Source organism: Zingiber officinale, chromosome 6A (assembly GCF_018446385.1).
Source record: "Zingiber officinale cultivar Zhangliang chromosome 6A, Zo_v1.1, whole genome shotgun sequence".
Taxonomy (NCBI): Eukaryota; Viridiplantae; Streptophyta; class Magnoliopsida; order Zingiberales; family Zingiberaceae; genus Zingiber; species Zingiber officinale.
This window is the reverse complement of record NC_055997.1, coordinates 67,756,740-67,772,771: the sequence shown is the minus strand read 5'-3', so window position 1 is coordinate 67,772,771 and position 16,032 is coordinate 67,756,740. Positions and strand designations below refer to the sequence as shown.

At 39.8% G+C, this 16,032-nt stretch overlaps 1 pseudogene; it reads right to left on the bottom strand.

Annotated features, from left to right (window-relative positions):
- Positions 1–11,425: 11,425 nt before the first annotated feature.
- Positions 11,426–14,925, bottom strand: LOC121994883 (annotated as a pseudogene).
- Positions 14,926–16,032: the final 1,107 nt, after the last annotated feature.

Sequence of the window (16,032 nt, the reverse complement as noted above, 5' to 3'; positions counted from 1 at the left end):
GTTGGAAGCCTAATGTATGCTATGTACGAGATCAGAAATCTGTTTTGCCAAAGGCATAGTTAGCAGATATCAAAGTAACCCTGGACAAGGACAGTGGACTGCAGTAAAGCATATATTGTAGTACCTTAGAGGCACTAGAGATTATATGCTAGCTTACAAGACAGTTAATTTTGTCCTTGTGGGTTGCATGGATTTTGACTTCCAATCGGATAGGGACAATAATAAGTCAACCTCGGGGTTTTGTGTTTACTTTAGGAGGTAAAGTCATAAATATGGAAGAGTGATAAGCATAGGTGTTTTTTTGGACTCCACCATAGAAGCTTAGTATATGGCAAGCCTCTGAGGTAGCTATAAAAGCTGAATGACTCAATAATCTCAAGATAGACTTAGATATGATTTCTGGTTTGTCTAAAGATTATTACAATTTATTGTAATAATATTGGTGCAGTAGCAAACTCGAAGAAACCATAAGTCTATAAAGACAAGTAAACACAATAGAGCGCAAGTACCACCCAATACGAGAAATCGTATAAACGAGGAGAAGTTGTTGCTGCCTAGATTGCATCAGGTGATGACCTATAGATCCTTCCACCGAGGTCCTTAAGGCAAGAGCTTTTGATGGACATGTTGAAGGGTTAGGAATCAGATGTATGGCGGCAGATAGCAACTTAGTCTTTTAGTATAAGTGGGAGATTGTTAGGGTGTATACTAAAAGCCTAGCTTTTGGTATAAACATTTATCTAGTAATAAGAATCACATTGGTCAAATGTCTACATTTATGATAAATGTAGTTGTTCAATTAATTTATATTGTAGATAACATGGTGTGTGGTGTCACACACAGAGGATCATGTTATCAGTACCTTATAAATTATAAACAGTAGCTCACGACCAAAATGGAAAGGAACAAACCATTAGAAGGTCGTAGTATAATTAGGTATCAGTTTATCTTGACTGTATAATTACACTAGTACACTTAGAGTGTATTGAGTAGGACCATTTGAGGTCGTTTCTTTTATACTGATTTTATAAAGAAACAAAGACCTCGGTTATTATGGAAGTGTGTGCTCTTAATCCTAATATAATAACAAGCACATATATTTGATATTTATTTCTTTAATTTATCAAAGGGTGAGATTTAGTTCGATGAATCAATAAGCCCGATAAGTTGGGAAATGGTATCACTTATAGTGTGTGTTGTTGATTATAGAAGAAACTGTGTCCTAGAGATACTAGGTTGATAATGTCCTCAAGAGGAGCTCATAAGGATTGTCATGTTAAACCCTGCAGGTGGACCTAGTCCGACATGATGATAAGGTTGAGTGGTACTACTCTTGGACTAAGATATTAATTAAATGAGTTGTCAGTAACTCACTTAATTAGTGGACATTCGATATCTTAAACACAGGGAGACTAACACACTCATAATAAGAAGGAGCCCAAAAATGTAATTTGGGATTTGTGCGGTAGTTCAATAATATTTCTCTAGTGGAATGAATTATTATTGATAAAATTAAGTTGTGTGTTCGGGGCGAACACGGGATGCTTAATTTTATCGGGAGACCAAAACCAATTCCTCCTCTCGGTCCCTATCGTAGCCTCTTGTATATAGAGATTTATACCCACCACATACCCACCTTTTTACCCAACCAATAGGGGCCGGCCAAGCTAAGCTTGAAGCTCAAGCTTAGGGCCGGCCAAGCCTAAAGGTTGGCCTTAAGGTGGCCGGCCAATAGCTTGGAGCCCAAGTTTAGGTGGCCGGCCACATCATATTAAAAAGGATTTTTTATTAAAATTATTTCTTATGTGGATATCATAGTTTTAAAAGAGAGTTTAAAAATTAAATCTTTCCTTTTAAAAGCTTTCTACAAAAGATTAAGAAAAGATTTGAAATCTTTCCTTATTTGTAGATTGAAAGGAGATTTTATTTTTAAGAAAAACTTTCCTTTTTAACCATGATAATAATTTAAAAGAGAAGTTTAAAAATTAAATATTCTCTTTTATTAGTTTCTACAAAAGATTAAGAAAAGATTTGATATCTTTCCTAATTTGTAGATTGAAAAGAGATTTTAATTTTTAGATATAACTTTCCTTTTAGAAATTATCCACATGTTTAAAAGAAGAATTTTAATTTATAAAATTTCCTTTTTATTAACCAATCATGAAGGGATAAAAATTATTGGAGAAATTTTTATAAATTTCTAGAAACAAATTAGGAAGTTTTAATTCTTGTGTGAATTAAATTTTCCTTGTTTTGGGGAATTAGAAGTGGCCGGCCATTATTATTAAAAGAAGAAAATTGTTTTTTAATTAAAATAATTTTTCTTTTTTATGACAAAAGAATTAAGGAATTTTTTATTAAAATTTCCTTATTTGTCAAGACCAAGGATTATAAAAGAGGGGGTAGAGGTGCCTTCACGGGTGATCAACTCTATTATTCTTCTCCTCTCTTTTCCTCCTTGGTGGCCGGCCCTAGCTTCTTCCTCTTCTCTTCTTCTTATGGCCGGCGGCAACCTCTCTTGGAGCTCTTGATAGTGGCCGGTTCTAGCTAGGAGAAGAAGGAGAGAAAGGTGGTTTTGTTTCTTGCATCCCTTGAAGCTTGGTGGTGGTGGCCGGACCTCTACTTCTCTTGGAGAATTGTGGTGGCCGAAACTTGGAAGGAAGAAGAAGGTGCTTGGTGGTTCTCATCTCGGAAGATCGTTGCCCACACAACGTCCGAGGTTAGAAGAGGAATACGGTAGAAGATCAAGAGGTCTTTTTAGAAGGTATAACTAGTAATTTTTCCTTTCCGCATCATACTAGTTATTTTTGGAAATAATACTAAATACAAGAGGCATACGATTCTAGAGTTTCGAATTTGTTTTCGATATAGTGTTCTTTTGTTTTTCTTTTCCTTGTGATTTGATTGTTCTTTTCGGTTAACCTAAAGTTATTTTAGGAAATTAAATATTAGCTTTCTATAAAAGATTTTGTCTAGTCGGTGGTGGTTGCTCCCATATCCAAGAAGGCCATGTGCCTCGCCACGTCAGTACTGGGAACCGATTATGGAAATTAATATTTAATGGAATTAATAACTTAAGGTGACTTGGGTCGAACGTGTTAAGTTCCGCAAGAGATCCAAGTCAAAACCTAAAAGAACAAATAGATTAAGTTTTGGATCAAACGTGTTAAGTTCCGCAGGCGATCCAAAATTTAATTTAAAAGAACACATGGTAGCTAGGAAAAGGTTCAGACCTTTGTACAAAATTTTTGTACAGTGGAACCTCTAGGCTTTCCGAGTAGCAACCAACAATTGGTATCAGAGCTAGGGTTTTGCCTCTGTGTATTTGGTATTAGTTTAATTATGCACATGTCATACTTAATTTAGGCAGGATAATAGTAGGATGTGCTAACTTTGTGGATGCAGGATCCAACTATTATGGCTTATAGTTTTATGTGTATGATTGGACCCTTGGACATGTCAAGGGCATTTATATGTGTGTGCATGATTGTATTATAAAATACAGCAGGAGCTGTATTTAGTTTTATTAGGATTTTATTTTTGATCTAGATACATGTACATTCCTTTTATGGAATATAGGATCAAAATTGTAAAATTCTATTTATGTCGCGGATCGAATCTTGCAAAGCGTGGAACCTTCTAAGGACCAGAGGCGCAGCGGAACAAGGAGCAAGATGGATGCGACAGCTATACCCGGTGGCGGTGCCCAAATATGGCAGCAGCTTGGGATGACAACACACGGAGGACAACTAGAGATAAAAGGCATAATAGTTGAAAATTAGATTTTCTATTTATTGCTTTTATATTGTGCTGTGTGTGCATGTTAGTTTACAAGTTTAGTAGGTCAAAAGACCGTACTCTTGGCACGAGATGATAAGTCCAAGTGGGTCAATGTTAACTAGACACTTGGTGATTGGAAGTCCAAGTAGGTCAAAGGATTGACTGGATACTTGGTACGAGGAGAAAAGTCCAAGTGAGTCAAAGAATTGACAGGACACTTGGTGATGAAATCCCAGCAGGTCAAAGTTGATCAAATGCTAGGCATTGAGGAGTTTCAATGGGTCACGGCTGACCAGATGTTGGGCGTGGACCCTAGACTTGGATGGAAGAAGTTAGGGTTAGTAATCGATTAGGGTAATTGATTACCAAGACTGCAATCGATTAAGGTGATCGCTTAAGAGCCATTTGACGTGAGGAAATAGAAGCTAGCTGAATCACTTAGCCTAAGTGATTTAGCATGGCTTAGGCTAAGCGATTAAGGTTTTTTGCGAGGAAATAGTAGCTATAGTAGGCGATTAAGCAGGGAAGCTTAATCGCCTATGGCTAATTCTCACACAAATAAAACGGTTCCTAATCAATTCGGCTAGTCGATTAAGAACACTTAAGCGATTAGAGTAATCATTTAAGGTTGAAAATATACCCATTGTGCACCCGTTAAAAGGGTTTTAGCGACACTGTTGAACATAACTCTCCCGATTCCTCTCAAGTTGACTGCCGACGATTCTTGAAGGCTCTTGGAGTAAAAGTGTTGCTGCATTTTCTACGTATCAAGAGGCATCACTAAACAAGAAGAGAGAAAGCTAGGGTTTCACGATTGTAATCTTATAAGATTTTATTTTGTATTAGTTTGTATTTTCCTCTTCTTGTATTTCTTTATGTGTGAGCTTGTACAAGGCTTCTCTGCCTCCAGATTATTTCCGAGAAGGAGTGTTTCATAGTGTAAAGTGTGCATGAGGGCTGAATCCTTAGATTAGTCACCTCTTCTTGAAGTGGATATTAAGTAAATCCATCTTGTTAGCATTGGGGAGCATTACGTTGAGTTTATCCACTGCACATCGTCATCGATAAAGTGCGAGAAGCTATTCACCCCTAGCTCCGAAGTGGCCCAACAAGTGGTATCTGTTGGAACCCCAAGGTGGCTTTGATGTGATCAACTAAGTTAGGTTAGGTCCTGTTGTGTTTAACCCTATGTCTAACTGTGCAGGAACTTAGGAGCATGGGAAGTCTAGCAAAAAACGTAACTAGTGAGAAGGATGACATGGGAGAGAGCCGACGGGCTTGGTGCGTCTGAGGGACGAGGTGTTGCGAAAGAGCACACCGACGGACGAGAAGGGAACGTGTGATGTTTCTGAGGGATGAGAAGCTAGAGCGGAAGATTGCTCGGGGAGCAAAAGAAACAGCTAGCGAGAAGGTCGGCACGGGAGAGAGTCGACGGGTTCAGTGCATCTGAGGGACAAAGCTACGGAAGAGTACGCTAGCGGATGAGAAGGAAGCATGCGACGATTCCGAGGTATGAGAAGCCGGAGTGGAAGCTTACTTGAGGAGAAGGCCAGAAGGCGAGCCCTATTCCGGATGGCCGAAATCACCCAAGCGAGTGGAGCCGGAGCGAAAGACCCGCATCGAGGCAAGCAGAACCAGAGTAGAGGGTCCGGACTGGAAAAAGTCAATCTTGTTGACTTTTTGGGTCTGGACGCCTTGAATCTCATTTTTATCCACTTCAGCGTGGATGTTAACTATTACATCAGGGATAGAATTATTGGGATGTATACTATAAGACTAGCTTTTGTATGAACATCTATTTTCGAGATATTTTGAAATAAGAATCACTTTAGTCAAATGTCTACATTATATATATATATATATATATATATATATATATATATCGATACAGTTATTCATTTAATTTATATTATAGATAATATGGTGTGTGGTGCCACACAGAAGATCATGTTATCGATTCCTTATAAATTATAAATAGTAGCTCACAACCAAGATGGATAGGGGCAAACTATTAGAACGGTTGTAGTGTAATTTGGTATTAGTTTATTTTGACTATATAATTACACTAGTTTACTATGTGTATATTGAGTAGGACCATTTGAGGTTGTTCGATTTATACTAACTATATAAAAGAATAGAACCTCCATTATTATGGATGTGCGTACTCTTAATCCCAATATAATAACAAACACATATACTTAGTATTTATTTCTTTAACTTATCAATGGGTGAGATTTATTCGTTAAATCAAAAGGCCCGATAAGTTGGGAGATAATACCATTTATATAGTGTGTTGTTGATTATAGAGGGAAATTGTGTCCTATTTATTTAGGTTGATGATGCTTCCTTGAGGAGCTCATAAGGATTATCAGTTAAACGCTGCAGGTGGACTTAGTCCGACATGATAATAAAGTTGAGTGGTACACCTCTTGGAGTTAGATGTTACTTAAATGAGTTGTCAGTAACTTATTTAATTAACTGACATACGATATCTTAAACACAGGGAGATTAACACACTTATGATAAGTAGGAGTCCATATTATAATATATGATTGGTGCGGTAGTTCAATAATGACCCTTTAGTGGTATGAGTTATTATTGATGAACTTGAGTTAAGTGTTCGGGTTGAACACAGGAAGCTCAAGTCTATCAGGAGGCCAAATCAATTTCTCCTCTCGGTCCCTGTTGTAGCCTCTATATATATAAAGTCTCACATCCACCCAAGCCCTACTTCTTACCCAAGCAAGGAGTTGGCCAAGCCTTGCTTGGTGGCCAAGATAAGGGCCGACCAAGCCTTGCTTAGTGCCTAAGATAAGGGTCGACCAAGCCTTGCTTGGTGCCCAAGCAAGGGGCCGACCACAATAGGAATAAAAGGGAGATTTTATTTAAAATAGAATTTTGCTAAATTTTTTCCTTTTATAGCTATTTACAATGGTTTAAAAGAAAGATTTTAATTTTGTTAAAATCTTTTCTTTTTTTGTAACCATCCACAATAGGAATAAAAGGGAGATTTTATTTAAAATAGAATCTTGTTAAAAATTTTCCTTTTATAGCCATTTACAATTGTTTAAAAGAGAGATTTTAATTTTGTTAAAATCTTTCCTTTTTTTGTAACCATCCACAATAGGAATAAAAGAGAAATTCTATTTAAAACAGAATTTTGTTAAAATCTTTCCTTTTTTGTAATCATCCACAATAGGAATAAAAGGGAAATTTTATTTAAAACAGAATTTTGTTAAAAATCTTTCCTTTTTAGCCGCCAGCAAAGATTATAAAAGAAGAGAGGGTGGTACCCAAAAACTAACCTAAGAATCCACTTCTATTCTCTTGTGGTCGGTGCCCCTCCTTTCTTATTTTCCCCTTCCTTCTTTCCCTAGGGCCGGCAGCATCTTTCCCTTCCTCTTCATTAGGGTCAGTGTCCCTTTGGAGAAGAGTTTACTTTGTGGCCGGTTGCTTGGAGGCAAAGAAGTAGAGAAGGAGGCATCCTATTCTAGCATCTCTTGGTGGCCGAAAGATTGGAAACAAGAAGAAGGAGTCAGGTTGTTTTGTCTTGGTAGATCGTCACCCACACGACGTCTAAGAGGAGGAGAGGAATACAGTAGAAGATCAAGAGGTCTTAGCATACAAGGAAAGGTACAACTAATTCTTATTCCACAATGCAATTAGTTTATTTTTTTCGTATGGATCCTGAACACCAACACAAGAGGTCAACGATCATGTGCTTCGATCAAGGTGCGCTTTGATTAATCAAGAACTTGCTTGATTGATCAAACACATGTTTGATCGAGCATGTGGGTTGCTAGGAAAGGTTCTGTACTCGTACAAATTTTTGTACAGGGGATTTACACAGAACGGAACTTCCAGCGCCAATAATTGGTATTAGAGCAAGTTTTCTGCCTCTGGTGTTTGGTTTTCGGTTAAATTATGCTCTGTTCATATATAATTTAGATAGGATAATAGTAGGATATGAAAAATAGATTAACTTTGTGGTTGCAGGTATCCTAGTTCCAACTATTATGGCCTATTGTGTTTGTATATGATTTGAACCCTCAGGCATGTCGAGGGTATTTTGTGTGTGCATGATTGTAATTATTTAATACAACCGGAGCTGTATTAGTTTATTTTACATTTTGTTCAATCTAGATTACATGTACATTCCTTCGTGAAATATAGGATTGATAAATGTAATTTTTTATTTCTTATTGTTGCGGCTTACTATGCGTAGTGCTACCTTGAGGACCAGAGGCGCGACGAAGAAGGAAGCAAGATAGACGCGATGACATAAACCCTAGGGCTAGCGGCTAGGTTTTCTCCTCCTCACCTGGCTAGGGTTGGCGGCCGCTAGGGTTGGTGGCATACGGAGGACAACGATGGATGAGGCCATAATAGTTGGAAATTTATTTTCATATTTATTGCCTTTATATGCAGTGTTTGTGTGCTTGTGTGCATGTGTGATGTGTGTGCATGTTAAAATTCCTCGATTTTAAATAACTAAGTGGAAGAGGAATTATTTAAATAAATTCCATGATCTCCATTACTGGTTTGTAAGTGATGCATACAAACTTGCGCATTGGCTTTAAGTGTCTTCCTCTATATCGGATGAGTTTGTTTGCAGATCACTAGAGTAAACTTCCTCTATGGATGATTATAGTAAATTATTTAGGTTTGTGTGACCTGCTCCATTTGAAGGGGCACAATTCTAATTAATGGACTAAGTATCAAGTAATGGCATACACTTATGCGCATTTAATAGTATCTCCCCATCGGAGTCACTGCTATTATTTGTGTGACTGAAGATGAACCAACTATTAATTTTATTTGTCATAAAGTTAGGTTGACAAGATAATAAAATTAATGGGTAAAACCTCCTCTTACAAATGTTTGAATTAGTATACGCCCACACTATCGTGGCATACAAAATTCACGGTGTTTTGAGGTGTTGGTGAATTTAAATTATATTTTTTGAGGAATCAATATTATTTTAAATTCTAAAGTTTTGACCAAATATTTTATTTTATGATTCTCAGGATTTCAAAATGGCTTTCAATCTTCTTGCTGCTATTTTAAAAGAAAACAAACTTACTGATCCCAATTATATTGATTGGAGATGAAACTTGGACATTGTCTTAACTGCTAAAGGATACAAGTTCATACTTTTTAAGGTCTGTCCTAATGTGCCTGATAGTGATTATAGTGAAGAGGAGATTGACAGACATAGGAAATGTGTCAAGGTAGATGAGATGGCGCGGTGTTACATTTTGACTTCCATGTCAAATGTGATGCAAAATTAGCATCATGCCATGTCTACTGCCTATGACATAATGTACAATCTCAAAGAACTCTTCGGACACCAGAATCGGGCTGCCAGGCAGGAGGCTATGAGAAACCTGATGATGACCACCATGACTGAGGGGACGCCCATGAGGGATCATATCCTCAAAATGATGTCTCACTTGAACGAGGTACAAATCCTTGGAGTTGAAATCGATGGGGAAACCCATGTCGATATCATTCTCCAAACGATACCCAAGAGTTTTGAGCAGTTCCGCCTGAACTATAACATGAACAAAAGGACTTATTCGTTGGCAGAACTTCTGACAGAACTCCAAGCAGCAGAAGGGATATTTCGTCAAAGTTCTCAAATTCACATTGCTGAAAACATTTCTACTTCTAAGCTGAAAGGCAGGAAGAAGAAAAAGAAACAAGTTGGTTCAGCAAAGAAAGTGATTCGACCTCAATGGACTGGACCTCAAGCAGGTGTGAAGAAGCCGAAGGGCAAGTGGTTCACATGCAAGCAGTCTGGACATTGGAAGGTGGACTGTCCTCGTAGAAAGGAGACCAATAAAGGTATATCTCATTCATTAGTTATTGAAACATGTTTAGCAGTGTTATCTACCAGTACCTGGTGTGTAGATACGAGAGCCACCGATTATGTCTGTAATTCATTACAGGGGTTCCAGGAAACTCGACGACTACATGAAGGGAAGATCACTGTCTACATGGGTAATGCTATGAAAGTGACAACTGTTGTAGTGGGAGATGTTTATTTATCTTTTGATAGGAATAAAACATTAATTTTGAGAAATTATCTTTACGTACCATGTTTTAGAAAGAACTTGATTTCAGTTTCTAAATTATTTATGGATGGTTATTTTATTTCTTTTGATGACAAAGTAGTTGTCAAGAAAAATAGGGAGGGTATCTGTTCTGGTACGTTGGTTGACAATTTGTACACTCTTAATCCAATAACTCCGACGATGCAATAAATAAAAATTAATAACATATCTTCTAATTCAAATAAGAGAAAGCAGCCTTCGAAAATGAACCAAACATATCTTTGACATCTAAGGCTAGGTCATATTAACTTGAGTAGGATTCAAAGGTTAATAACCGATGGACCTTGGGTTCATTGGTGGTGGAAAACTTTCTAACCTGCGAATCTTGCTTGGAAGGAAAAATGATCAAGAGACATTTAAGGAACAGGGGTATAGAGCCAAAGAAGTGTTGGAATTGATTCATTCTGATTTGTGTGGACCTATGACTATCCAGGCGAGAGGTGGTTTCGAATATTTTATCTCTTTTATAGACGACTATTCGAGATATGGGTACATTTATTTGATGCGTTGTAAGTCTGAGTACTTTAATAAGTTTAAAGAGTACAAGGCTGATGTGGAGAAATGTCAAGGTAAAAGTATCAAGACACTACGGTCTGATCATGGTGGAGAGTACCTCTTAGGAGAGTTTAGGAGTTACTTATCAGAGACCGGGATCCAATCCCAATTGTCTGTACCTGGTACACCCCAACGGAAAGGTGTGGCAGAACAAAGGAATATGACTCTTCTGGAAATGGTTAGATCAATGATGAGTTATTCAGAATTACCAAATTAATTTTGCACTACAACAAAAATGGCTTTTTGCAGCGCGCAAATTTGCTTTCTACAGCGTGCCTTTTATGCTGCACAATTGAAAGCTGTTGAAAGTTCTAGGTTATTGGCAGCGTGCAACGCATGCTGCGGATATTATTATCCGCGGCGCACAATGCAAGCTGCGGAAAATAATATTCATAGCATGCATTGCATGCCGCAGAAAGTGCCTTGCATGCTGTGGATATTATTATCCACGGCGCGCATTGCACGCCGTTAAAAATAATATCCGCGGCATGCATTGCACGTCGCGAAAAATAATATCCACAGCATACATTGTGTGCCGCAGTTAAAATACCATATAATTATCACTAATATTTATTTAAAATATATAATACAAATTTAAAATTTAAACATTATCCCAATTCATACCTCACTTAAAATAGAATATAAATTATAAAATAAAATCAAAATGCGAATACATAATTTTTATTCATGATAATCATTTTACAAAGCTCATCAATTTCTCTAAACAACAATATAAATATTGACATGAACCAAAGAAAGACCCTAAATCTATTACCTAGTACCAAAGTTACATGGTTGGAACATTTGGATCTATAGTCGCGACAATGCTTCCTTTTGCATATGGCGCAAAGCTTTATGCAGATAGTGCACAGTAGTATTGTAGTTTAGAAACCCCATGAACCAGAATTCATGATTGTCGACTTGAATATACTTTTCGATAGAATTTGTTTTTCTTGTAGAGGGTACAATTGAAATCAGCTTATGTAAGGGAATTGCAACCTGCAAATTAACCATGAGGAGAGTTTCAATTAGTAAACTTGATTAAATTAATAAAACATATATGAGATGAGAAGGAAAATAAGAATACTTCATATTAATCATTAAATCACAAATAAGATTAAGTACATTAAATCGTAAAAACTTACTGAAACACACTAATTTCTATTACAATATATTGGTGTATAGAAAAGAAAAAAAACACAGGAGACAAAAAAATCTATTCATGAGGCTATGTAAAACAATTTGAGGACTCAATGAAGATTGTTATTCAAGTCAATAAAGCAAAAGACATGAGGAGAAGGTGATCAGTGGGGCTCAGTAAAATAAACTTGTTGAAAATCAAAAGTATGAGCATTAAGCTGAAATATATTCAAGAAGAAAACAAAATAAGATGACAAAACAAAACAAATAACATGGGCACAAGGTATATCAATTTGGTGAGAAACCTATCAATTCGCTGGAATCTCGCCCGACTCATCTGCTGGTCGAATTCGTACGCCAAACTCGTGTAGGTCTCTGTCGGAAGCATTGTGAAGGTGATGCCCGAATCGACCACCATCCTGTTGTTTACTTTTCAATCGATGCCCCTCAATTTGGGAGGTGCCCGAATCTGGTTCGGCCTGACCGACAGGGACTCGAGGCTGATAAAGTAGAAGTAGGGGTGTTTGGGGTGTGGAGGAGCGGGGTGTAGATGAAGGGCAGATATTTGTCCGGTGCGGATGGCTTCGGCTCAATTCGGCCAAGGATGAGCGGGCTAGGCTGGAGAAGGCGGTCTTGCTTGAAGGAGTGTGAGACGAGGTAGTAGGAGAAGTGGGCGGTGAGGGAGGGTGAAAGAGCTGCTAGCTGGGCAGGCAGAGAAAGCGGGCCGCGACCGAAGCCCGCTACGCCGACGGGTCCGCCAGTGCGGAGTGCGCACACGCAAAGGTAAAGTTCTGCAAGCAGAGTGCCGCGGCGGAGGGAACGACAGAGTTGTGGAGGGCGAGGGGACCACAGCGTAGGCGAGTGATGAGGCTCCCGTCGCCGTAGGCGTAGTAGAAGCGGGGACACGGGGCGAAGCAGGAGTCCGTCTCGATGTTGTCCAGAGTACATGTGGCGATGGCGCAAAGATCAGACGCCAAGAGCCCCGAGTGGACGGCAGAGCAGGCGGCAGATTCGCAGGCGACCTGGCGGGATGCCGGTTGGGGGGGGGGGGTGGAGCAGAGGGTACGATGGCTTGCCGGTTTTGGTGAAGAGGAGTAAGGTTTGCGGCGGAAAAATTTTGATGAAGAGGGAGTCCGTGAGGTGGCTTTAGGGATTTGGGCGAAAGAATTTGGCTAAGGATTTGTTCGTTAGGTGGGAGCAACAATTTAGGGGTTTTAAAATTTAAAAAAATATTAACAGTGTGCAGCATAGTGTTAATATTTTTTTTACAGATAATATTTATTGACAGCGTTTATTTTCTGCACATCGTCATTTATATAAGTATAATAATATTCACAGCGCGCTCTGCACGCCATTAATATTAAGTTTTAATGGCACACTTTGCATGTCGTAGAAAAATTTGTTGGCAGCATACTTTTTCTGCACGCCGTCATTTGTATAAACATTATACTATTCGCAGCGCACATAATTGGGCATGCCGTGAAAACTATTATTAACGGCATGCTCTAACCGCACACCGTAATGATGCACTGCGGAAAGTCATATTTGTTGTAGTGTTGGGGATATGCTCTGGAAACGACGACGTACATTCTGAACTTGGTACCTTCTAAGTCAGTACCCTCTAAGTCAGTACCCTCTACTCCCACAGAATTACGGAATGAGCGTAAGCCTAGTTTGAAACCCATTCGGATTTGGGGTAGTCCATCATATAAGGGTGAGCAGTCAATCCGCCAAACCGACCAACCCGCTTATATCGACCCGAACCGAACCGAAAAAAAATGATCCGCCGGATATAGGGCCGGATGTAGGGTCATAATATTGCATTATCTGATCTAGTAGGGCCGGATAGTTTTTTATCCCAATAACCGAACCAACCCGATTCGATCACCCCTACTTGTAGCAACTAATGTTGACAAGATGTTACACGTTGTAGCAACTATTGCTGATAAGCTGCTACACGTTATAATAGTTATTTCCGATTAGCTGCTATAATGTGTAATGAGTAATGTCTATTATCATTTAAAAGAATTTTTTTTTGTTATATTTATATTTATATTTTATATTTCATTGGATATAGGGTCGGATATCCAAATAACTGACAATCCGTCGGATATCTGAAACATAAGAACCGTCGGATATAGGGTCGGATATAGGGTCGGATGTAGGTCGCGATTTTCCATTATCTGATCTAGTAGGGTCGGATAGTTTTTTACCACAATAACCGAATCAACCCGATCCGTGATCACCCCTACCATCACATGTGCTGAAAGGAGAACTTATAAGTTGGAATCACGTACAGAAGTTCGCTTGTTTGTGGGTTATCCTAGGAAAACGAAAAGTGGTTTGTTTTATAGTTCTTGTTCCTGTCGGGAAGCTGAGAAGACGAACCTGCCGGTATGACGTGTCTGGAAGGTTGACCGCATCCCCATGACCCGGTTGATGAGCTGTCCTCTACGTTGACCAGATCATCAGAAGTTCTCCTCCGGTCAACTGTACCTGCATCCAGCGACCGGGTCGCCCCGGCCTCTGGTACCTCGATGCTCGAGGCGAATCCCACAGATATATAAGTAACCGCATAATAATATAGCAATAAAATGAACAGATACCGAGTATGAGAACATACCCTGGCCCAGGGGGGTGCCCTCGGATGGATGGATGAGCTGGTCGCGTCGCTAATCGAGTCGCAGCGGCCCGAAACAATGCAACGGCTCACAGGCCGATATATGGCGGTGGCTCGCAGGCCAGATGATACGAATAACTCACAAGAAAAATAACAATATAAATAGCGCAACACAACACGGCTCTATGGCCAAAACCTCATCTCGGCTCGAAGGTCGGAGCAAACAAACAGTGCACGGGCGGCGGCTGCCCTTAGGATATCAACGTCCACTGAAGACAGCGGTTGTGACCGCAGGGGGAGGCAGTAGTGACTGTCGGCGGGTGAGGACGGCTGCCTGGAGGTGCCGGTGGCTATATCCGCAGTCACTGGAGGCGGCAATAACAGCTGGAAGTGTCGGCGAACGCTGGCGTGATAGGATGGTCGCGACAGCAATGGCCTAAGGTTGCCTTGCTCGATGGGGACGAAGCCTACCGGGGCGGCGCTGGTCGCTGCGGACGGCGTCCGCTGAGGCGGCGCTGGTCGCCGGGGACGAAGCCTACCGGGGCAGCGCTGGGGACGAAGTCCGTTGGGGTAACGCTGATCAGGCTTTGAGGTGATGCCCGCGTGGAGAAGACACAGCAGCCCCCCTCCCTGTGCTTGACGGCGGCTCCCCCCTCTCCCTCTCCATCGAAGACCAACAGTGCCTCTTTTATGCCTCAAACCCTTAACATGCATAATGACGGAAATGCCCCTCTACTTTCTCCTATCTCCTTTTGAGCCCCTTGACCTATCCGCATCAGTCCTAAAGATCAAAATTTCATTGTTAGCACCAATGTCCGATTTTTAGAATAGGACTATGTAATGAACCATAAGCCCATGAGTAAACTTATTCTTGAGGAAATAAGAGAGGACACTTCTACTTTAGTACTAACGGTACAAGATGGGATACCATAAGTAACTGTAACACGTGTCAAAAATGATGCACAATTACAGGTAGTGCCTCATCATAGTGGGAGGGTTGTTCGGCAACCTAATAGATTCATGTTTTTGAGAGAGTCTTCGGACTTGATCCTTAGTGAACATGAACTTGATCCCTAGACATATGATGAAGCACTCCAAGATAAAGATGCAGCATCTTAGCAAAGTGGAATGAACTCTGAAATAGAATCTATGCATTCTAATCAGGTATGGGAGCTTGTAGAACCACCAAATGGTGTAAAAGTCATTGGATGTAAATGGGTCTACAAAAGGAAAAGAGGAAAAGACGGAAGGTGGAAACCTTTAAAGCAAGGCTTGTTGTGAAGGGGTATACTCAGAAAGAGGGAATCGATAATGAGGAAATCTTTTCGCCGATAGCATGCTTAAGTCTATCCAGATCTTTTTATGTATTGCTGCTCATATGGATTATGAGGTTTAGCAAATGGATGTCAAGACAACTTTCCTCAACGGAAGTCTTGAAGAAAACATCTATATGAAACAACCAGAGGGATTCATTGCGAAGGGCAAAGAGCATCTTGTATGCAAGCTCAATCGATTCATTTATGGACTGAAGCAAGCTTCAAGATCTTAGAACATCTGGTTTGATGAAGTGATCTAGTCTTATGGATTCATTCAGTGTCTGGATGAGTCTTGTGCATACAAGAAAAGTGACAGAAATATGGTGGTATTTCTTGTACTATACGTAGATGACATTTTGCTCATTGGCAACAATGTCAAAGTGTTGTCAGACGTAAGGGTATGGTTGTCCAAAGCAGTTTGATATGAATAACTTGGGAGAATGTGGACATATTCTTGGGATCAAAGTAATAAGGGATTGCAAGAAAACGATGTTGTGCTTATCCC